The 24,835-nt window shown below is 38.2% G+C and overlaps 2 long non-coding RNA genes across 2 annotated transcripts; both read right to left on the bottom strand.

Moving 5' to 3' along the window:
- Window positions 1–20,983: 20,983 nt before the first annotated feature.
- On the bottom strand, window positions 20,984–21,746 carry LOC108133588 (uncharacterized). Its single transcript, XR_001773753.3, has 2 exons — window positions 21,510–21,746; window positions 20,984–21,452 (listed from the first exon to the last, which is right to left on the bottom strand). It is a non-coding gene; the product is annotated as an uncharacterized lncRNA (long non-coding RNA).
- Window positions 21,747–23,782: 2,036 nt separating this feature from the next.
- LOC138926250 (uncharacterized) lies at window positions 23,783–24,392 on the bottom strand. Its single transcript, XR_011442700.1, has 2 exons — window positions 24,245–24,392; window positions 23,783–24,183 (listed from the first exon to the last, which is right to left on the bottom strand). It is a non-coding gene; the product is annotated as an uncharacterized lncRNA (long non-coding RNA).
- Between the last annotated feature and the right edge of the window lie 443 nt (window positions 24,393–24,835).

Here is a 24,835-nt window from a genome sequence, read left to right as displayed (position 1 = left end):
TGATCGGCCACGACAGGCGCGCCAGCCGGTCGCTTGTCGGCGCCTGTACCCCCTCCCTCTTTGCATCCTTATCCCCCCCCTGCTCTGCAACGCCCCTGGATCCCCGATATTCGCATCCCCAATCCCCCGTTTCCCAGCAGACGCAAATTTTATTGACAGCGCCAGTTGGCGGCGAGAGCTTCGAGAATCTGAGATCGGAGCCAGTGAGTCGCTGATGAGTATTCACTTTTGGCACTCGTGTGAATAAGGCGAATAAAGAGCCTTGTTACTAAGTAAAAAAAAATTAATTAAGATAACATATAAATAGTCTATTGATTAATAGGAGTTTTTGGAAAGTAGCTTTGAGAGTATGAGGTCGGAGGAGGTAGTCGCGCCAGTCGCTGTTGAATAGTTACTTTTGGTTTTACTTTGGTAAAAAATGCATTATGGTAAATTTTAAAGAATCCAGTAATTAAAAGGAATCATAATTTGGAAACCAGATAAATAAATTTATAATTTATGTTTAGCAATCCAGTGAATCGCCTTCTTTTGGCGTAATACTTCAGATCCAGTCCAATACTTCAGGTCCCTACTTATCGATACATTCGATGTTTAAAGGAGTTTGTGTAAAACTCCCGCTCTTTTTTGGTTTATTTAAAATCAACAAATTATTTTAAAAATAAAATATATAAAAAAAAACGCCTAGAATCAATGAAGAGTATAAAGAGAGGGTTTACCAAATAAAAATCCAATAGAGTTGGAAATATGTACTAAGTATATCTAGAAACTCAATCTATTAAATATCAAAATACCATCTTCTAGATTCATTTCTTGACCAAAACTCTTTATATTCTAAATAAAATAAGGCAATAAAAACTGTGTTGTTAATTTAATGCTATTTTTTAATGCTATCCTTAATTACTTTCTCGGCAGAACAATTTTGAGCTTTTAGTTCGCTTGACAGTCTTCCGTCCTTTATGCCGTTTGCCAAATTACCCAAAAAGGCAGCGAAGGGTATCTTCGGCCACAAGGGGTATCTGATGGGGGGGCTCACACAAAAACAAGAATTATAAAGCATTTGCCGGACCATTTCACTTGCAGCGTGGCATCACTACAAAGCGCCCCACGCTAATTGCGGCAATTAAGTTCACAAAAATCTAACGACAAAAAATGTGCCCTCTACCTGCCAGTCTTTGCTGCTGACAGTCTTTGTTGTCCGGAATTTCGAAATTCTTAGTTCTGAATTAAGAATTCAGAATTCTGAACTGGGAATTGGAAATTCGGCGTTAAATGCTCTGCGCCCAGTTGCGTTTCACTTCAAAGGGAATTAAATAGCGCCGATCCTGAGACGCTTTTTGGGTCTGAGATCTCGGTTCGGGCCAAATGACACAAATGACATGCAACAGGCCGGCATATATACATATATGCACAGAGAACAAAAATCGCCACATACATATATAGTACGGATACGAACAACAAAATCATTTTGAGAGCGTTGTTCAAGGCAAAGATTTTATGCTCTTTCTTCTAAGATTTAGCATTAAAGATTAATTATTTAAAAAATATTACTGTATTATTAATTAAGCTCCTAATATTTCGAGTTATTTATTTGATATTTTTTGAATAAATCGCTTATAATAAACTGATTGTAAACTTTGAAATATTTTTTCAAAAATCATAAATGCTTGGAATTTTTAAATTTGAGGAATTTAAGTTTTCTTGAAATGTTTTTTTAGAGCTTTTTTTATACCCTTGCAGAGGGTATTATAATTTTGGTCAAAAGTGTGCAACGCAGTGAAGGAGACATCTCCGACCCTATAAAGTATATATATTCTTGATCAGGATCACCTCCTGAGTTGATATGAGCATGTCCGTCTGTCCGTCTGTCCGTCTGTCTGTCTGTCTGTTTCTACGCGAACTAGTCTCTCAGTTTTGAAGCTATCGTCTTGAAACTTTGCACACACCCTTCTTTTCTTTGCACGCAGTATATAAGTCGGAACGGCCCGGATCGGCCGACTATATCCTATAGCTGCCATATAACTGATTGATCGGAAATGGTATAACTTTGGTGTTTTTAGAGTTAGAGAGTTCAAATTCGACACAAGAGCTATTTTTGGCAAAATAATACGACGTGCCAAATTTTATAAGGATCGGTCGACTATATCCTATAGCTGCCATATAACTGAACGATCGAAAATGACCCAACTTTCGTGTTTTTGAAGATAGAAAGCTGGAATTTAATACAGATTCTATTTTTTGTCAGTTGATCCAACCTATCAAATTTCATAAGGATCGGCCGACTATATCCTATAGCTGCCATATAACTGAACGATCGGAAATGACCCAACGTTCGTGTTTTTGAAGATAGAAAGCTGGAACTTGGTACAGATTCTATTCTATATTCCGGTTTTAACTGCAAGGGTATATCAACTTCGGCTCCGCCCGAAGTTAGCTTTCCTTTCTTGTTTTAAACATAAGAAAGTGTTGTTTATAAAGGTTAATATTAAGTTTAACTATAATTTAAGAAATCTCTTAAACAGAACATAAATATCTATACATACATTAGAACATATCTAATGTATAGTTTCCTTAAAATATAAAAACCTTAAACCGTTTATAAGTATAAACACCATAATAATATGTATATTAAATATTTCTTAAAATTCTACAAGAAAGCTTATTTTTCAACCAGTTCTTTCAAACCTTATCCAATCCAACAAATAATTCCCTATGACCAGTATTATTTAAAGAGTATCTTGGTAGCAATTTGATAGACGCCGGAGATTGGCCGGGACCTGGACCTGCTGCTGCTTCTTCTGTCGCCAATCTACACCGCCTCCTCCCCCCACCTTAAAAAAAAGACAAAAATTAAGGGGGTGGCTGAGAAGAGGGGCGAGGGGATAAAATAGCAGTCCTTTCGCTTATCTGCCTGCCGGCAGGAAATTTGCGCCGCTTTGATATGATCGCCGACAAGAACAGCCAGATTTTTGCCCAGATTTTTGTATTTTTTGTTTTTTTTGTGACGAAACAATATTTTTGCTTGTCCGTTTGTCCGTTGTCGGGGGCATGTCAAGCGCCAATTGGAGCCACACTTTGGAGGGGAGCCCTGGGAACGGGGCTGGCCGAAGGGGGGGCCTATGAAAAGTTGGCTCCGGTGCCGGTGGCGGTGGCATTGCCTGGCTTCTTCCTGTGCTGCGATGGCGATGACGAAGCGTTGACAAGGCGATGACAGATTTCTGCGAATTTTTCGCATTAGGCTTTGAACTCGAGCATTTGTTTTTGCAGCCACTGGAACTGGGTCGATGAATGGTGCACTTGGGGAAAATATAAATGTTTTAAAATTAAATATTTAAGATATTTTACAAGCCATTTATAAACTAGTTTCAAGAGATGATAGTTCTTTTGATGAAATATATTAAAATACAGCTTTTTCGTTAAGTGTAGATTGAATGGTAGTTCTCTAGGGACAAGAGGGGCGTGGTCCGAGGGGAGTACGGCGCTACTGTTCTCGCTGAAGCGCTTCGCTTGCTGGCGGCTCGGAACGGCCTGGCGGCGGGCAAGTGGCGCTGCCCTTTGATGCTAACGGTTCTTGAGATGAGCGTCGATTTCCGCGGAAATTGCTAATAGAATCACAGCCCCCACAGTACCCCCAGCTCCCCCATAGCTTTTCCCCTCCCCCCCATCTCGCCAACTTCATCAAAGGGTTGACTTTGTCTAAGCGCCTGTTCCAGTCGCCTTTTTATATATTTTTTTTGTGGATTTTCAAGCCAGAGGATGCTTGATGATTTCGCCGTCAGCGGAGGATGTTTATGATGCTGGAGATTCGAGTGGAGATTAGGGACTGGCGCCGAGAGGGGGCTGGCTGGGAGGGGGTGGGCACAACGCCACCTGATGATGGCGACACGTAGCTCGTTTATCGCAGCGCCTGATGGCGGCGCCTCTGGGAAAATGCCATCCAAACTGAGAAACTTTTTTCCCATTTATGCACTCGAAAAATTAACATATTACACTTTATTATTTTTCCTTAAAAAAATTCTATAAATTATAATTTTTGAGGCCATTTTTAAAAGCGAAATTAGTCCTTAACTTCAAATTAAGAAAATAAAATGTAAAACCTTTTTTTTTTGTAGGTAGGGTGTGCCCTGTAATAGCTCACGTTGAAAATCCCGGACTGCAGACTCCACATCATAACCACGTCCACTTTTAAGATCCCTGTCGCAGATGCCCTCTGACCTCGCCGCGCCTCTCCCGCCAAATGCCAGCAAGTGAATGGCGAAAACCAGTAGCCCAGTAGGATCAGGGAACTGAACTCCCTCAATGGACCAGCTCGAGAGTCGCTAATAAACTCACATGTGAGTTATGGCTTTCGAGATGTTTGAGGAGGCGAGTTTGAGGAAATTGTGAATGTGGCATTTCAAAAATATGACTTCATCTCCAAAGGTCAAGAGGTTATTGAAAAGAGTCGGGTGAACATCTACAGAAATTTATACATATATCTATGTAATTTCTTGCCAACATTTGTGGTTAATGAGGAACGCTTTAAATGTCTGATTATCGGGTATCTGAGAGAATATATCCTGATGGGACTTTTGCGCCTTCCCAGAAACAGAAGCCACCCACCGAAAATTGGTCATTAGACATCCTTGGCCTGCAACATTGTCAAAATATTTGCGCCACCAACGGATGGGTGGGTTTTGCTAAATTTTCGAGCGATAACTATCTATCTGATATATAGTATCGGCTGCTAGCAACCCCTAACCATAGGATATGGTGACTTTTTCAAGTGCACACGCGTCGCGCCGCTCGTCGCATATCCATGGCCCGGGAATAAAATGACAAAATAACAAAGACGGCGGCCGCCGTCAAGCCATTGAGATTTAATTGCACAAACGCCAGTTGAGCAATAAAATTTATGACCTACAAATAATAGGTATCATCCATCTAGTAGAAGGGGGACTATACACTGTACACTATACACGGTGCACTATGTACCCTGTACTCGCTCCACAATCGATTTGATGAGGCCTTTGATGAATGACGACGACTAACCCAATGTCAACTGAAATGGCAATGGAAATCGAGACGGAGAAGGAGATCTGTTCTGAGCCCTCAATTACGCGTAAATTGTCCAAACAACTGGCCAAAACCAGTGTGGGTGTACTTTGGAAATCATATTATAGAGGGGTTGAAAAACAAACTCTTTTTTTCACAGGGGAACAAATTAATTAACAAAATTTTAAAGAAGTTGGTTAGAAAAAAGAAAATAAAATAAGGTTGGATGTATTCCAAAAAGAAGGGTCTTGAAAAGCTTTTAATTTTCTAATAGGTATATGGTGTTATATATTTTAAGGGTTAATATTTAGTGAAACAAATTCAAGCTGAATTAATGACTTTCTCTTTATAAATAAAAGGTTAAGATTATACAAACAATACGTGGTTATATACTGTGTAAAATATTAATAAATATCTATTACTTAAGAGTTAGGAACTATTTCCTATCACTGTGGAAGGTCGGACGGTAGGTGTCGAACCAAAAGCAGTAGTAAACGCAAGAAGGCTTCTTTATTAAGACTGAAGAATTTTAAATATGTATATGTTAACGAAAAATAAAATTTTAAACATTTTAAATAATGATAAATGCTTACAAAGGTAGGCAATAGTATTAAATATGTACATAATATGTTTTTTCTAAACACAAAATCTATACAACAAGTGAAATACCATCACAATAAAAACTTTCAAAATATTACCATGCAATATTACCCCCATTTTTATAGAGTAATTATACATATACATATAATTTAATTATAAACTGGAAATATTTGTTATCTCAAATGTAATCCATATATTTATTTCGTTCAAGCCACAAAAAACTTAGTCAACCCGCAGAAGATATTTAATCTAGTAAAAACTAGATCCGAAATATTCCGCAGCTGCAGATAATTTCGGCAAATTATTGAAAGAAAAGTATAGAGAGATATACGGATATGGGGGTGGCTGTAGATCTAGATGGGATTTGTCGGGATGCAGTCAAGTAGATTTAATTGCCGATGGCCCTGAAACATTTTCTTTTTTTTTTTGTGAATGCCTGGGATATAGATTTCTGTTTTCCACTTTTCCGCTTTTGCAATTCAAGTATTATGGTGTGTGTGTCTGTGTTTTTCAGTTGTTTGGCTTGTTTTGTTGGTGGAATCTGGAATTTGGAATCTGGAAATGTTCTCGATTTCATTAATTTCAATTGCTGGCATTGCATTTTGCCCAAATATCGATTACAATAAAATAAAACAATGCCCGAAAACAATGAGGCAGGGGCGGGATTTTGAGGCAGCAACAGCAACAAAAGGTGCACTGCCAACAAAGGATCGGGCCAAATCGTTTAAGGCCATTAGATAGACAGGGAGAAGGTCCTTCGGAGTACCTGGACTCCCCCTCCTCACACCCTCTCTCTCTGGCTGAGTCGACAAGATCACTTAATTCCCTATTCTATTTCCCGACAATTTTCAACTCCCACTCCCCCGAATATTTCACTTGAATTCGCAGATGAAAATAGTTTGCTCGTGTAATCAATAGTCTGGAAGATCTATAAAATTTCTAGAATTTTTCCATTTTATAGAGGTTTATTTTATAAAAGAAATTAGGGGCTTAAAATGGGTAATATAGGAATTATATGGGCTTTGATTAAATTAGAAGATACTCTTCAGACTTGCAGAGGTGATAGACAGATTCTAGATTCTAGAATTGATAGATTCTTTATCAAAGATACATTTTTTATTTAATTTCAATAATGTCTTTTAAAACTATATGGTATCACATTTATTTAAGTCAAGTGAACCGTTCCACCTTTCGGTTCGTAACCGACTTGAGCTCTTTGCCAATTTCCCAGTTGGCCAACATTTTGTCAGCCAACCGACAACAAAAGGCCGCCCCTAATTACAGGCTTATAGGCGCCCCCTCACTCCCCCTGTCACCACACCTCCCTCCCTTTGGTTTCCCCCCTCCCATTTTATTTAATTTTAACAATTTTTTTTCGCAAAAGCGTAAAAATATGTGACAACGTCAGAGAAGTCACTGTTGGTTGGAGAATGCATTGAAAATAATATAGTTTAATTTTAAGAGGTAATATATTTTAAATTTTATAAAAAAAAAATGTATATAACTATTATTTGTATTTCTAGAGAATATGTAGAATATTTCCAAACAACGCTCTGTATATACATAGTTTGGAAATACTATAGTATATATTTTACCTTATTATAGTAACCTCTAAGAATCTGAAGATAAAAGTATGAACACAGGTATACGAACATCTATTTATTTGAAAGATTTGATATAAATATATACATTTTTTTAAATTTTTGCTTAAAATAGTATAAGTACCAGGTAAAAATAAATCCAAGTGTGTTGATTTTATTGGCCGCTCCACTGGTCGCTCCAGTTAACGCCCACACGTTGCGTCGCCTCTTTACATAATGGATACTATAGAAATGGTAGCAAGTACCATGTGAACACTGTAAACAATACAATTGTTGTGCAAGTTACCGCTGGACAGCCCAAGGGGAGTGTGGAGGCTCTTTTTTATTTTTTTAATTTTAACTAAAGTAGCCGCTATAATTTACAGTCACAATGTCTGGGCTCTAGGTGAAAGTATCACAGGGGAATTCTTAACTTTTAGTCCATAAAATATAAAATATTTCCAATTCTTTGTAGTATTTATTTTTATGTAAAAAAAATCAGTATTTCTTAAATAAAATTTACTTAACTTTTCAAGTTGCATTTCAGTTTCGTAATTCTTCAATCATAATTTCCTCTCACGAAGCCATTTTCTGGTCGTTCAAGAATATCTCAAGAAGACTCGTCTTCTGGGTGGGCACTCGATCGCCCACCGAATGCGTGGCCACCTCGGCAGAAGAAAGAGATGGCTATGGAGTGGGTGATAGAGATAGAACGAGAGAGGGGCATTTTTGCATAACGCGACAACAGCATGCAAAGGTTTCAACAAGATTCCACAAAAAGAAAAATTATATTTTGAAAGATATTTGCTTTAATATTTGATTTCTGCTTAGAATTTGCAATTTTTAAAAGATTATTTTAAGTAAGAAATGTATTGTGTTTTTTATTATACAGAAATATTAAGTATACGCCATGTAGGACCTTTTATTGTCAGTTTTTATAAATTCGCCGACTTGGCAGTCTTACTTTTGTAAAGAAATTCACCAAATTTAAAATTTATCTTTTCTCAGTGTCTTTTGTAGATTTTCTTCTGGTCTGGTCTGTGGTGGTCTTTCATTTTCTCAGGCTAGCAATCAAAATGTGAACAGAAAAGAAGCTGGGCTCCAAGCTGGGGAGTGGGAGGGTATAAATGGCATAAAGGGGGTGGGTGGAGGAGGTGGACCAGGAGGACCAGGCGGAAGGCAGTTAAATTTGAGACTAAAGTGGAGGCGACGCGTCGCCATCATCATCATCATTATTATGATTTCCATCATCATCATCATCATTGTCTTTAGCAGCATCGTGAATTTACAATTTTCTGCGAAATTTCTTGAAATCTGAACGGAACGCCCCCTTATCTTGTTTCCCATCCTCCTTCTCCTTCTCCATCTCCACTCCCTCCCTCCCCCGTCACAATCACTTAAAAACTCCCACTCTTCCTAATAAACTCCCTATACCCATCTCTTTCTTCTGCCATTGCACCATCTCTTTCTTTGGTTTGTCTTGTTTTCTTGAAAATGTTTAGCTTTTTTTTGTTAACTTTTTGTAGTGCCCACCCGCCATCATCGCTTCGCAATTATAATTAAGTTTAATTGAGTGATTGACGTTTTTAGAGAGTGCGCGGTCACCCACAAATCTACAACAACAACAATGCCCAATATTAACAACAAAAGGCCAAACAACAAAAGCCATAAAAGCACTAAGAAAAAAAATAGGTAATAGTTTTTAAAGAAAATCAAATACAAGAATAACATAGGTATTCTTGAGAACCAAGGATCCAACACGCAGCTTTTTGGTTTTTGAATTTTCCTGACTTTTCCCACAATATTTATAGTACCAGGTAATATATAGTTTCATGTTGGTATTAATTTCACACTTTTGTTTACACTTACATTATCTTAATTTTCTACAATTATTTATAGATAATAGATAGATAATATAATACTTAATATCTTTATAGATAATACTATCGAATTTTTTGGTATTATTTTTAAATTTTTATACATTTTCTTAGAGTACCGCGTATAATGAATTGTCTATCTTACAGTACCGGGTATCATGTAGCTTTCGCTTACATCTTACAATGTTTAAGTACCGGATCTATGTATTATTCTTAGAGTACAGGATATCTTACTCTATTTATTTTGTAGCTTTTCGGTTTATATTTTTATAGGAAAAACACCTTATTTTTTTAAGTATAAAAAAAGCATTTAAAAATCAAAAATTTAGCGACTGGCAGCAGTTACGCCAACGCCAAAAGCAACTGCAGCTTCCACCCCTCCATCTCCCCCTTTATGCCCAAAAATCACAACAAGTCAAAAATGTTGAAAAAAAAGACAATAAAAGCAACAATGACCGTTTTGTTCAAGTGCCTCCTCTCTCCGCCGCTCCTCTAAGCAACCAAGACCCCCATCGGCCCGCAGCATCTGCGGCTGCCTGTGCCTCTGCCACTGCCACTGCCTGGCCCCGCCCCCTTTCACCACCCCCCCTTGACAGCGTGGGTGGCCCCTTCACTGCACAGAGCCAAAAAGCTTTAAATAAATCATCATTTTCTAGCCAAGACTAGAGGCATTTGATAAAGTTATTAAAATAAGAGAACAAATTAAAGATATAGAAAATGAGTTAAGTATAAAAAATTATGGTTCTAATATAGTTTTATTTATATTTTTATTGAAAATTTTATTTTAATATTAAGCCATTTCTTAAACAGTACGTTTGAAAAACAAGCTAGTTTCCTACAACTTCTTTAAAACATTTCTTTTCAATTTTTACATGAATTTCAAAAATATATTAAAGTCTTTTAATTTCTTATATTAATGAACTTTAAAAAATTTCAAACAATATCTGTCCTTACTAAAAATTTCTGAAATTTTGAATTTTTGTGTAAAAATGTTAGGACAGCTATTGCAGCATGCCACATGCCGCTTTCCGCTCGCCACTGGACATTGCACAAATTCGAGGCTCCAGACACCAAAACAAAAAAAAATCCTGCAACTGCAACAACAACACAGACAACTGCCATTGCAACAGCTTAGCAACAACAACAACAATAGCCATGGCTAAGAAAAACAACAACAGAAACATGAAAATGTTGACAAGTTTTTTGGCTCGTTTTTTTGGGTGGGTGGTCCACCCAGAAGTTGGCTGAATATTGTTGGAGATGTTTTCTTTAAGTGCCCGGCTAACTGTTCACTAATTGTGAATGGAAAATAAAAAAAAATCAACAAAAAAATGGAAATCCAAAATAATAATAATCATATATTTTTTATCAGAAAAACTTGTTAGCTAGTAGTTGGAATAAAATCCCAAAAACCAAACACACTTTTTCCATTTTCTTTATTTTTATAAACACTTGAATTATCAAATAAAAAATACACGATAATAATAATAATAAAATTTAATTGAAGCAATGAAGGAAAGATTTTTCAGTAGCCGCCACTAGACTAGTTAAATTTAAAAAAAATGAAAGAGGAAAAAGTAATTTTGAGACATTTGAGACCACCGCCATATACTCGAATGTAGTATCTATATGGCCGACTTTGATTTCCCTCTGATTAAGTCCCCCGGCCCCAGCCCTTTCTAGTGATTTGATGGCCATCAAAGCGGGTCGTAAAATGCTCTCATTCAGCGATTTTTAACAAGCCCCGAAGACTCAAGTGGACGGAGAAGCCAATCCCAGCCCCATCCAAATCCACATTCACATCCCCGTTCACGTCCCAACCACGTCGATAGACTCATCACATCCGCGCGTAATAAAATGCACGCACGCACGTCCGACACCCAAGAAGTTATACACTGAAGAATAAAATTAGTTGGAAATATATTTTAATAATAAAAAAAAGGATTTCATATGTTCAGTAAGAGTGGTCTATGCATGGTTCCTATCTTACCAAAGAAACTATTAGGTTTTCGGGTAATGACATACTGGTTTCTTTATTTATTTTTGACGACGATTTTAACATAGTTAGCATTGTCCGATTTAAGTGCTATATGTACCTATATATGCTATATGTTAAAATATTTTTAATATTTTTCCCAGTGCATCTACAATATAAAAAGGCCAGGGGAAGGAGGAGGCCTGCCGTCTGTACAGCATCCGCAGTCATCTAATCAACTTTGATCGCATCTGGTGGCCTGGCCCCAAAAAAAAAGAAATCCCCACCGCACACTGATTTATCCGCTGCCGTGGCTTTGATTTTTCCCCAAAAATATTTTGAATATACTAGTATATCCCCCCATCTCACAATGGCGTGTTGGGTCATTTGTAACACCTAACGGTCTGATTTCTATAATCGTTTAGACAAAACAATATAATTAACATACTTAAGTTCGAACCTTGATTGGCTCGAACATGAAACTCAAATCCATTATCCCTTTTTTTTTCGGTGAGTCTTTTTCCCAAAATTTAAATTCATTGATGAATGGTTTTTAATGGGAATATTTAAGAGCCTAAAATAGTAGGGTTTGGAATTATTTAAAATTAAGGAAAACTATACAAAAGTCTTTCTGAAAATTAAGGTTAAGAGATTTTTGAAATTATTTTAAAACCATAAATTCAGTTTCGACCAAAAACTGTAAAAATATATGTCTAAATATATGACTAAAGATTTCTGTTGCCTTTTAAATTTATTTATAATTTTTTTTAGACCCATTATTGTTAGTTAATCATTGAACTTGAATTTGAAAGACTTTTCTTTAAATGCCATCCATCAAAGATCACCTGCTCTTTTTAAAACAGACATCCCAGCAAATCGTAAGCCGATCATAACTTTCGTAACAGCCTTCGTTGACAATTCTCAAGACCCCCTCTACACTCTACACTCTCTCTCTCTCTGAAGAGTCATATCCCTGATTTTTGATCCTGCCAAAGTTGAAAATTGCGAATTTCGAATCGGGAGTTGAGAATTTGAAGTTACGAGCTGCTGTCAAGCGCAGGGCAAATCCAATGATGTGACTGTGACCCTTTGTCCGCCGATTGTCCGTCTGTCCGCCTGTCCTCCTGTCCGCCGGTTGTCCGCCATTGTCTGCCTCCATAAATTGGATCGCCCGGAATCAGACGAACCGAGCTGAGTTCGGCGGAAAGTCGGCCGGTCACGGTGGTCTATGTATGTCAATTAAGAGCCAGCGGTTTACTGGCAGCTGATTTATGCAATTGCCCTTACACAGAAATAAAAAGTGGCACAATTTTCTAATGATTATTTGATTTAAATAAATACATCAATAATACAACTGATATTTTATAGACTTTGTAGGTTTTGATTTTTTCCCAGCCACTTAAAAAACTCCAAATTAAAATCAAATAAAGATATTTTCCCTGCCAATAGAAATCACTTTAAATGATGACAGGTTACCCCACAAAAAAAAAAAAACCTATAATTTGACTAACTAGGGGTAAATTTTCTGAAAATTAGAGAGATATTTATTAATGATTAATGATTTATTTTTCCGCTGTGCAGAAAACACAGCGCCCCCAGCTTTGGGTTAGAGATCAGTCCAGAAAAAGAGTGGGATGACGACGACGACTTCCTTCCGTTACAGTTGCCCGAAAAATCGGACAAAAAATCCAAGTAACTCTCTCGGACATTGGCCAACTAATTGGCGGACGTTGCCCGCTTTGGGCAATACAAAAAAAACCCAAAAAAACAGAAAAAAAATCGAAAAATTGGATGGCAGGGGCACTGATAATAACTTCTTCAACGAGCCCCATGAAGTGAAATTATTCGGGTAAACATGCACGCTAATTACAAAACCCTCAAACGAGCTTCAAAAAAGAAAAGCTTAAAACACAAAATACAAAAAAAAAAAAAGGAAAAAGAAAGACAGGAAGATGGGAAGACGGTAAGACGGGAGGGAAGACTGAAGAAAAATTATATAATATTTTATGAATCAATTCTCGAGAGCGCCAAGTGGACCACCGTCGCTGTCAGCGGCGACGCCAGTCTCCAGTCTGCAGTCTTTAGTCTTCAGTATTGAGTCTACGGGTACCAGTCTCCCTCCCGTCTGTAGACCCCTCTCGCTGTTGGCTTTTTTGGAGGCACACGAATATCGCCGACGTAGTCATCGTCGTCGTCGTCGTGCAGTTAGCGAATGAGCCACTTAAAGAGCCACAAATAATAATAACGACTTTAACGACAACAACAGCCGGAGATCAGGCGGCCGCCACACAGCAAGTCTTCTGCTCCGGTCTGGTCTGCCAGACCAAAGCCCAGTCTTCTGCCGGCCCGGGCCAGTCTTCAAGCCAAGCCAAGCCAAAGCCCAGTCTTGTACAAACAAAGTTGAGCTACGCTTATGACTGGACACTGAGACCTGGCATTCGGTTATTTCGCCTCATTTTTTTTATTTTTCATTCGAGACCCGAAAGGGTCCATTTGCCGCGCCCTAACAAGCCCACATCAACAGGTTTATTATGATCCCGAAAAAAAAGAACCTTAAAAACGACGAAAAGGAGATACTGCTCCGACCCAGTGGCTGTCAAACTGCGAGCCGGGTCATTAGCGAAACCGAAACAAGTCAATCAAATTAGATTCAAACAAAAGGCCAAAGCCCGCACCAGAATCACTCGAAATGTCAGCCCAAATGCAAATGATTCGAAATGACAATTTTGAGTCCTAAACGACTTAAATCCGACAACAAGAAACCATGTTTTTGGACTTAAAATGCCTTTAAATGCTAAATGGCTTTGAGCACTCACTTCAGAGAACTACAAAGAGATCTATTTTTATAAAGAATTACTCCATTAACCCATTAACCACATGAATAATATACAAGTCACAACCATATGTAAAAAACATTAAAAATCTCAAGCCAAAAATCTGTTTGAATGATCATTTTTATATGTCATACATGCATGTATAATTTAATCGAAATAATGCTCTTAGCTTTTTGCCATAATTTGCGAAATGGTTTCATAAGTTTAAGTACATTTCGGCCCCCGAATGGCGAATGGCATATGAGCTGTCAATCAATATTTGCACCTTTGACCTGACGCCTGCGTCATTAATGATGGCCGCCGGCCACTCAAACGGTAAGCTCACACCTTCACACACACATGAGCACACCCACACACCGGAACACACACACAGACAGAGACACCAACACAGACAGGAAAGGATAAAGTCATACAGGACGAAAGAGATGGCTATAGAAAGTCAACAAACAAACAGAATTCCGTTTGCACATTTTACATAATTATCTGCCAGCTTGTTTGCCATTAAATCGTCTATCGAAGCCTTAAATTCGATAATAAATACTTTCTTTTGTTTGAAATTAAATAAGGTTGAATTATGATAAGGAATTATTAAGATTTATAAGACGATTCCTTACAAGATGGGGGTATGTATGTACTGGCTTAGATATGGGCTTTGCGGGAGTAGCATAACTTTGAAGGATCGGGGTTAGAGATTTTTAATTAACATTTTTTATTTGGGTTTTTATGTACTACAAATTGATCTAAAAATCTTTTAAGGTATAACCCTTTAGAAACTGCAGAATATTGGCCAAGATATAGTCTTCATAGGAGGCCGCAAAGAAAGAAATATCCATCGATGGGGTCGTATTGGCCATCTCGTTCGACTCCCAACATTTTATAGAAAACGCCCTAGAAAAATTGACAACAAATTAAACAAAAAATTGCTTATATACACATTTTTAAAATCATCTAAAGCCCTACGTTTAAGAATAAGATTACTACTTTCAAAGATATAGAAGGTAGACTTTATTGTGACCCATACAGTCACCTTCTGCTGGGTTACAGTCACATTTTTCGAAAAATTTAAAAACAAAAAACTTTTAAAATCATAATATTCCGCAAAGATATAGCCTTCGATGAGAGACTAAAGGGACTTTCCATGTATTTCCTAGAATTTTAAAGGAGACCCTCCAGGAAGCTTGGAAAAAATGGAAAAGATATGTAGGCCCTAGATTTGTATGTAAATTTATAGAGTCCATGAATCTACGGGCTATTCTGGGGCTAAGAATCAAATAAGAATTGCCGAAGATATAGCCTTCAAAAGACGATAGCCTTTCATCCATGCATGCATTTTCTAGTTTCTTAAGAGATTCTTCCTTAAAAACTCAAAAAATGTATGTTATTGTTGTCTTTTTTTTATGCAAATTATTGGAGAATGAATCTAAAAAGAGCCTAAACTTAAAAAAAAAAGACCCCGGCAGATGTCACTTTTTTTTTGCGCAAAGTCTTCGCACCTGGAAGTTGAGGGTTTCTAGCCTAGTCCTCCAGACAAAACAAAAAGGAGCCTGGAACGTCAACAATAGCAACAACTTAATTAGGCCTCTGAGCTGCCCAAATTGAGAATTAGCATCACAAACTCTTTGAAAAAAAACAAGGATCAGGGATCAGAGATCGGAGACAAAAAAAAAAAAGAAGGAATCCTTCAGTCGAATGGACCCCGTATAAGCTTACACGAGCTCCTGCTCGCCTGGCTTGAATGAATGAAACTCAAGCACAGGATATGCGGTATCTTTGATCCCCGGTTTCAGTCAAGGGATATGCTGAAAGGACAGAGGGGGAAGGGGGCGGGGGGAGACGAGGGCGTGGGCGGTGCAAGTCGAGGGGCGGGGTTAGCTGCCTCGAAAACTTAGACAGCCAGGAAAAGATCAGAGAAGAGTTGCCGGCTTGCCAACTTTATGGTAATTTGAGAAGTCCCCCCCAAAAAAAGGATATACTCATATATCTCATTATTTATATGTATTTGTATAAATATATTTACATATATATATGGAAATATCTTTTTTTTATGGTGTATGGGGAAGAATAAGAACCTAAAACCCTCAATGAATGGGTCGTTCAATCGAAGAGTCAATGAAACAGACTTTGTGCAGACTTTTAAGTAACAATTTTTGTAAAAAGAAAATAAGAAATAAATTGAAAAAAAAATGTTTTAATAAGGAACTCAAATAATATAAATATAGGACAATAAAATATTAAGGTTAGCAATAAACATTCTAGCTTAAAGAATCTGTAATAATAGGAAGCCTCAAGATTAAGCCGCATACAAGCTTAAAAATAAGGGAATGTGGGACTTTAAATTATTATAATAATTTCTTAAAACTAAACTAAAAAACTATAAAATTAATTTTTAAACTTTATTTTAAATTAGCACCTTATGTAATTGTTGAAACCCTTTTAAAACTTTATTCTTTCCAGCAGCTTTTCATTCTTTTCTGACCATTTTGTTCTTGTTAATGTTAATTAAATTTTCTTATCGTCTTCGAATGCCCAGAGGCTTTAATTTGTATTTAAGGGAATTCTCGGGTGGCACCACCAATTCATTGACCTTCTTCACACGCGAAAAAAAACACACACACATGTATGTGGCACACACTTACATGCCACTAGGAAATAATGGCCGAAAAATGGGGTGGGAATTTCTCACAGGGATTTTTGCATTTATATATTACCCATACTTATGTACATACATACGTGTATGTAAAGTATGTATAATCGTCTGAGAATTCCACCCCATTATGATTGAGATTTTTGGTTTCCAGAGAGCCTTTTTAAGGCTCGGTGGCTTCCTGCAGAAAGTGCCCCGAACGGAGCTCTAAGTGGCCTAATTAGCAGCCGTGCGGCGATCAACACCACTCGTGTGGTATCGAGTGCACCACCAACCACCCACCCACTCCATTGACGTTTTTTTTTTCTTGCAGTGTATGCACAGCACACCCACCACGTCAGAGTATTTTGCATATTATTTCACGCCATTGTAGCGCTTTCAACGCAAAACTGAACAAAGTAAAGTAAAAACCGTCGACGTCTAACAAAAAAAAAAAACACTCGAAAAAAAGATGGCTAAAAAAAAGGGTGGAGTGAGGAGGGGGTGGAGAAGTGGTGGTAACAAACTACAAAACAATGAGGCGACTGAGTGCCATAAAAACTCTGTCGCCAAAGTCCCCGGATCAGGGTTACATATTCATACGTCGCCTCCCAGTTCATTGAAAGAAATTCCAAAAATAAGACTTGAAATATAATTGTTATTTGTATTTAGTTTAATGATTTGTTTCTTTTATTAAAGACTAGTTTTATAAGTATAGATTGTATTCTAATTCCCAGATATATTTTTAGTTTAAAGAACTTGAAAACAACAAACTTTTGAATATTCAATAGACTTTCTTCTAAGTGATGTTATAACATAAGGTATTCTTTTTTTATACCTTATTACTTATTTAACGTATTTTTTATATCAAAATATATATTCTCGGGTGGTAAATCTAATAAAATCCACAATCATCTCGGACTCTAAAAGTCCGATTGACATCAACTTTAAACAAATACTAGTGACAAACCAACCCAATCCCAATCGAAATATATATTTCTCAGTGTCTCCAGAACCCCGTCCCCCCACTACCTCTGACATTTGCCGTTTTCCCTTTTGGGTCTTTGGAGTCCAAAGTCAGAGTCTGCACTTTTTTCAGTATTTTTTTGTTTGGTCTTTGGCGTTAGTCGCCGCACTTTGGGCGGCAAAAATGCGCTCGACACACACAGAGGAGCGGTGATGATGGCGATGGCGGCTCCATAGTTTACCGTTTGACGTATGCACCTACCAGGAGGAGCAGGTGTCCCCCAGAACCTTACCCCACTCTGTCCGCCATTTTACATTACCATGTTTGGTTTAGGTTTTTTGCCGGCTTTTGGCATGGCTTCCGTTTTGGGACTGACGTTGCCACCACTGTGCTGCCATGAATTTTCCTCAATTTTTTCTTTGCCTTCACTTTTTTTTGTTTTTTTACTGCCATTTTCCCTTGGAAAGGTGTTGTCGTTGTTGCCCCACACATTGGATCATTTAGTGGCCACCACACCTCCTCATTCTCCTCATCCTCCTCCATTCAAAAAGACCAGAAAACTTGGCCAACTCTTGTGCTTTTGTCATTGGCATCCATGGTCGGGTTTTTTGTGGATAAATTCCGATTTTCTGGGAAAAAGTGCCACAAAAGGCACAAACAATTCAATGCCAAAAATATCGAAGATTATTTTCTAGAATCTATAAAGGGAGACAGACCAATCGTCACCCATCACCTATTTTGGTTTCTGAGTTCTGGATTTGTGGATTTTGTATGTTGGATGTTGACTGTTGGATTTTGGGATTTGCATTCATGTTCATAGACATCTACGACGAAACAATGCAACTCAAAAGGCTTAAAAGGCTGTTGATGGCCAAAAGCAAAGTATTGACTCATTTATTTTGAGTATTTTCTGCAATAATTAGATTCTCAATTAATAATTGAGAATCGGATGAGAATTGTGGAAGATATAGCCATTCCTGTGGGCCCTACAGGGGAAGACCCCATTTTCAAGGGATCTCATCACGAAAAATGGACCAAAAATCTAAAAAATATTTTGTCTCTGGATTTAGATGCAGAATGGTGGCGAATCGATCCAGAAATCGTTTAAGGTACTCCGCTTAAGAATCGGATGCGAATTGGGGAAGATATAGCCATTACTGTGGACCCCATAGGGAAAACTGCATTTTCAAGGGATCTCATCATGAAAAATGGACAAAAAATCGAAAAAATATTTTGTCTCTGGATTTAGATGCAGAATGGTGGCGAATCGATCCAGAAGTCATTTAAGGTACTCCGCTTAAGAATCGGATGAGAATTGGGGAAGATATAGCCATTACTGTGGACCCCATAGGGAAAACTGCATTTTCAAGGGATCTCATCATGAAAAATGGACAAAAAATCGAAAAAATATTTTGTCTCTGGATTTAGATGCAGAATGGTGGCGAATCGATCCAGAAGTCATTTAAGGTACTCCGCTTAAGAATCGGATGAGAATTGGGGAAGATACAGCCATTACTGTGGACCCCATAGGGAAAACTGCATTTTCAAGGGATCCCATCACGAAAAATGGACAAAAAATCTAAAAAATATTCTGTCTCTAGATTTAGATGCAGAATGGTGGCGAATCGATCCAGAAATCGTTTAAGGTACTCCGCTTGAGAATCGGATGAGAATTGGGGAAGATATAGCCATCCCTGTGGACCCCATAGGGAAAACTGCATTTTCAAGGGATCAAGGGATACTTATAGTATCATGGTAGTAGCCGCATGTTGGCTTAGTTTTAAGTTTTAAAGATCTTGAAATAGGTCTTGGAATATGGAATAGATAGGTCATGGAATAGACTATATGTATATCGTAAAAAGATAATATAACTGAACAAAAAAATCAAACTATAAGGTTTCCCTGTTTCTTTTCGATTTCTTAAAGGTTTTCTAAAGAGGTTCTATCCCTGTCTATATTCTTTCCTAGATATACATACCTATCTTCTAACTAAACAATAGACTAAGTTTTCTAAGCTTGATTCGACTTTTAAATTTCGATTAGGAATTCAAATTGTGAGGCTTGCAGAATTTAGAGCCACTGCCTAGTCCGAATTTTGGGGGGAAAGTCTAAGCCTGCGGGAACTCAAGTTTCCAGATTTTGATACGGAATGAGGCATATGAGTGTGTTGTGTTCTCTGTGTGTGTGTGTGTGTGGGGTACAGTTGCGCCATTGCTGTCGGTGCTTCGGTGCAGTTGGGTGCCTCAATTAGTGGCACTCCACAACGCAAGCGCTCTAAGGGGGGCACGGGGCACGGGGAACGAGGTTCCATGGGGGAGGCTTAGTTCAGTTCAGTTCAGTTCAGTTCTGGGATTGGATTGGATTGGGTACCCGGGATTGGGGCCTCCTTCTGATTGAGGCCAAGAAGGTGGAGAGGGGGACCGGGGTGGTGGGTGGTGATGGAGGGAAGTGTGCAAGTGTGTGCCATTTTAGCCGAGAGAGTCGCACACTCGGTGTGTGAATGACATGGCCCAGCCAGCGGCTGTTCCATCGGAAGACAGCTGCGACATATACGACATATGCACAAAAGCAAAAGCAACGAGACAACAGCAACATCAGCCTACACTGAAAGAAAATATTAAAAAATTAAACAGAATATCTAAAATTATTAGACTAAGACTTTGACTTGAAAAAAGCGTTTGTTTTAAGAAGAAAGGCCTTTATAAACAGAAATATGTCCTCAATTATAGCTCTGATTCATACCTCAAGCTTATGATTTCTTTCAGTGCATCCACAGCAAACGACACATGGAGGCGGCATTGTCAACGCTGCAAACTGTCACACGGCAAAAAGGGGGGGCAGGCGGGCTCGGGCTGGCGGAGATGGCAGAGATGGGGCAGAGACAAGTGGCTCTCAGCTGGGGTCGCTAGGTCGTCCCAGCACCAGCACCATCCTAGCCATACCCCCCACCCCCTCCTGCACGGTGGCACCACCCCCTTTTCAAACAGCGAATGGAACTGAAACTGGCATGCAAATTACTGTCGAGCATGCTCATCTAAATTAGCAAAGGCGGACTAAGGCAAGGGGTAGAGAGGTGGTGGTAGGGGGGATCAGAATGGGGGGAATCAGAAGCTCAGAGGGTAAGAGGGTGAGAGGTCAAAGGGGGCCAGCCCGAGAGAGACTGGAGGGGCGAGTCTGCGAAGCATTTCGGAGAACACCGGAGGGTGGCATATGCATAATTATTTTTATTATTATTCTCTATGCCCGGACCCCGCCCATCTTTTCCCTAGCCAACGCCCCCCCAACCAGTCCGCTAGCCTCCCTCCCACCTTCCACCTGTGTGTTATACTGTGTGTGTGTGGCAGAGCTCAGGCAGGGAAATTTCCTATGCCCGCGGGATTTGGACCCCTCCTTTAAAGACGAACTCCTTGGCTTAAATATTCTTTATATGTTAAGCCCCAAAACTACTTAAATTATCCTAAAGAACCACTTCCAAATCAAAAACAAAAACCAAACCTTAACTTGCATACATATTTAATAATTTAAAATTACACATAAATCCAAAAAAGATAAACTGAATACAATATTCATCTTTGAAAACTTGATGAAAACTTGAATAAAACATTGATCTTTGAAAACATCAAACAATTGTCTCCTCTGGTGCATTCTTAGCCCTGGGCCAGTATATTATTCCAAATTCTCAGCAAAATATCAGCCAGGAACCAGATGAAATTAATTAGAATTTCGAGAAAGTCCATGGGCTTTAGAAAACACAAAATAAAAGAAATAAAGCCCCAAGGACAACATCCAGAAAATACGTAGTCAAAAAAGCGCACTACTCGATTCCAGGCATACAAAAAAAACACAGCATATATCAAATACAACAAATAAGTTAGTATCGAACTATCGAAGAAGCTGGTAATCACTTGCGGTTCTTCCTCCTTATCCCAGTTAAAGAACGCCATTTCTTCAAGTAATATATACGTCTATAAGGTTATTCAAATTGAATGATTACATTATTTACTTTTATGCAAATGTCTTACCTTTTTTAAGATTTTTTTTTTCAATTTTTTTTCAATTTTTAGTCCACACGCTTTAGAGTTTAAATGAAAACTGATGAATTGTAGAGCAAGTTGAAAGGCATTGCCTACTGCTTGACTCTAATATTTAAAAGGTAACTAGATTTTACGTTTTTTTGCTGATACCTAAAAATCTGAATTATAATATAAAATTTATTGAATTCTCCTTCAGGAATGACTTCCAAATCGATTAGCTTACAAACCCCAATATTTGACAGACTTTAAATAGGCGTGAAATTGTCGCAGCCAAGAAAGCCACTTTTTCTCTCGACATTTGAAGGCGACTTGAATGGGCTTTTGGGCAAACGTGAGTGGTGGTGGCTTGGGAGGGCGAACTGGGTGGGTTTTGGGTGGTTTTAGGTGGTCTGGGCGGTGGCGTAAAAGGCTTTGCATTAACACCACCCAAACACCCCAAATGCAGCCAACCAAATGTCAAACGAGGCTACTTTTCCCCTGGCTCGCTAATTTTTCCTATTTTTTTTTTGTTTTCCTTTAATGGGATTTACCTAAATGAGAGCTAATAATGCCCCGGCTGGTTGGTAAAATATTTCCGGGTAGGGGGTTTACGTACCGGGCGGGCGTATATGAGACGGGAATCTAGCATGCCATTTGATGTCGTAGATGCTTTTCGGTCCTCGGTGAGTGTGTTTGTGTGCGTTTTTGGTCCTGTTTCCACGGCTCCTTCGTCCTTCTTCTGGGCCATGATTATTATTGGCACATTAGCCAGGCGACTCGCTGCCAAGTGCTGAGCCAGCCACTCCAGCCACACACTCGACACTCGACCGGAGCAGCCTCTGACCCCCGACAGCCACTGAGAATGTAAGTTTTAAGATGCTTTTTTAAGATTTTAAACAAAAAAATGGTTTATTTTTTAGTATTCATAAATATTTGATATTTTAAAAATTTTAAATAAATTTTATGCCCAACAAAACTATTTAATATTTAATATTTTGTAGAGAGGTGTTTAGAAACATGGCAGAAATATGATAAATGGTATTTATTAAAGACTATTTACATTAACCCCACTGTAAATTTGTTTAAAAAATCCCCCTCTCAAGCCGCTTAATTTCTTAAAATTTTTTTTACAGTGCAGACAATATTTGCGAGGCGGAGCGGAAGCGTTGAACGGAACTTGCATATGTAAGCAAGCCAGGGGCAATTTTTGGGTCCAACCCTTCGGACGCTGCAAGGATGTGAAGGATTCAGACGGGCTAAAGGGGGGTGTGGGGCTAAAAGGGGCCAAGAGGGCCCCTTTTAGGGGTTAAGGGGGGGGCGGTCGCTAAAGCGCTAAGAGTGAACAGGATGAGGGGGAAAGGACGACAATTGTCGCGTCTAGAGGCACTTACGCTAAATTGCATTTCACTTGTGTGTGCGTGTGCTCGGGAAAAAGCAAATACCACTCGCACACTTCCACATATTCCATGTTGTGCCACACAGTACGTACATACATACATATATGTATGTACCATAGAGTACAGTGAAACCTTGCACAGTTTCGACACGCAATGACGGCTAGCGGCCAGGTCAAAAGTGCTCGACGGTCATCTCATAATTATCTCGGTTACTTCGGTTATGGTTCGCTACTTTCCTGAAGAGCCACGGCGACAGTTTAATAATATCATGAAAATAGCCACAGCTTGTTGCATGTTGCAGTTGCAGCTCCGCAAAGTGTCATGTGTTGTCTCCTTTTGCCTTTTCCCTTTTCCCATTTCCCGTGACGATGTCCGTGTCCGTGTCAAGGTTCGAGTGCGGCTTTTATTTTATAAAAATATAACAAAACCAAACTATTTGAAACACGCCAACTTTTGAAGGTAGCTCATCAAAATATTAACCGAATAACAGATGTTGGCCTATTGGTTAAGGTCCTATCCTTAAGGTCTTATTCTTTAAGTTTACAAGAAAGGTAAAAGGATTGCCAGGAAACTTGCCAACATCTTAATTTTTAGATCTTAAAACTATTAAGGTGTTCTGGGTTAGGTTATGGAATGATAATTAATTAAAGGACAGACTTTCTTTTTGTTTCTATTTTAATCTTCTTTTGAAGAGTTAATATTAATATTCTTCCATACATATGCAGCTTAAGAAATGTTTCAAGGATATGAAAACAAACCTTTTTAGAAAATCTTGTCAAGAAATAAAAAAGAAATAAATAAAGGACTGGAAAAATATATTGACAAACTAAGATTTTAATAAAAAAAATAGCCTTTTTCTAAAACCCAAAATATAAAAACAAAACCTTAACATATTAACATTTATTTAAACATATTAATTTATTTAAAATTACAAATAAAACCAAACAGAAAAGCTCCACTATATGCTGCCTTGTTTTAAAAATATTTATCCATAAGCTCGTTCAGTATATCCTTCGATGTGGTCCACAATATACCAACGTAGATGCAGATCATTTCAGCTGCCTCATCGCCCAGGCCATTAAACTCGAACACACAAAGCCAAGCCATCAAGAGACTCAAAGGAACCCATGCATAAGTTGTAGTCAAACACCAAACCAGGACCAAACCAAAAAACACAATACATAACAAAATAATTATTTTACGCCCCAACTCGTAGAAATTAGGAAGCATTTTGGGGGTTATCCTGGACAAGTCGGTCCTTTCTTTTGCTCGAGTTAGATATACGTCTGTAGGTTTATTAAAATTAGATGATTACATTATTTACTTTTTATAAAAATTTGTTCTTACTTTTTTTTTAAAGAAATTTTTCAGTTAAATTTTTGTAGTTAGGAGAAGTTACGCTTCGGAGTTTAAATGAAAACTGATGAATTATAGAAAAGGTTGAAGGGAAATGACAAATGCTTGACACAAATATTTCAAAGGTAACTAGATGGAGAATTCGTTGGTGATTCTTAAAATTTGTAAGTTTTGAAAAAGTACATTTAGTAATACTTAACTTCCCTGGTACTGCTTCGTACCAAAAACCTTCGTAATTATAATAAACCTTATTAAATAATAAGTACGATGATATGATGATGTTTTCTAATTCAAAAGTGGAATTAAATGGACCTTAAACTTCTTTAAAAAAAGGTACTAGAAAATTCTAAAGTTATTTATAAGAGTGTTGAGGCGTTCCTCAATAGGAACTTCCTCATAAGTTCACTTTAAAAATCCCTGAAACTAAGACCCAAGACTTGACCAACTTCTTGGAAAATCTAGTCTTTCCCAGACCCTGATTCCCTCGCAATTTTCCGCCTATCCACCCCAGCCCAGGCCCTTCCGAAAAGAAAATCTACAAAGTGAAGCGGTGAAGAGAAAAAATACTGTTGTCAATTCATA

The sequence above is a fragment of the Drosophila bipectinata genome, chromosome XL, assembly GCF_030179905.1.
Source record: "Drosophila bipectinata strain 14024-0381.07 chromosome XL, DbipHiC1v2, whole genome shotgun sequence".
NCBI classification, from domain to species: Eukaryota; Metazoa; Arthropoda; class Insecta; order Diptera; family Drosophilidae; genus Drosophila; species Drosophila bipectinata.
This window is presented reverse-complemented; position numbering and strand designations above follow the sequence as displayed.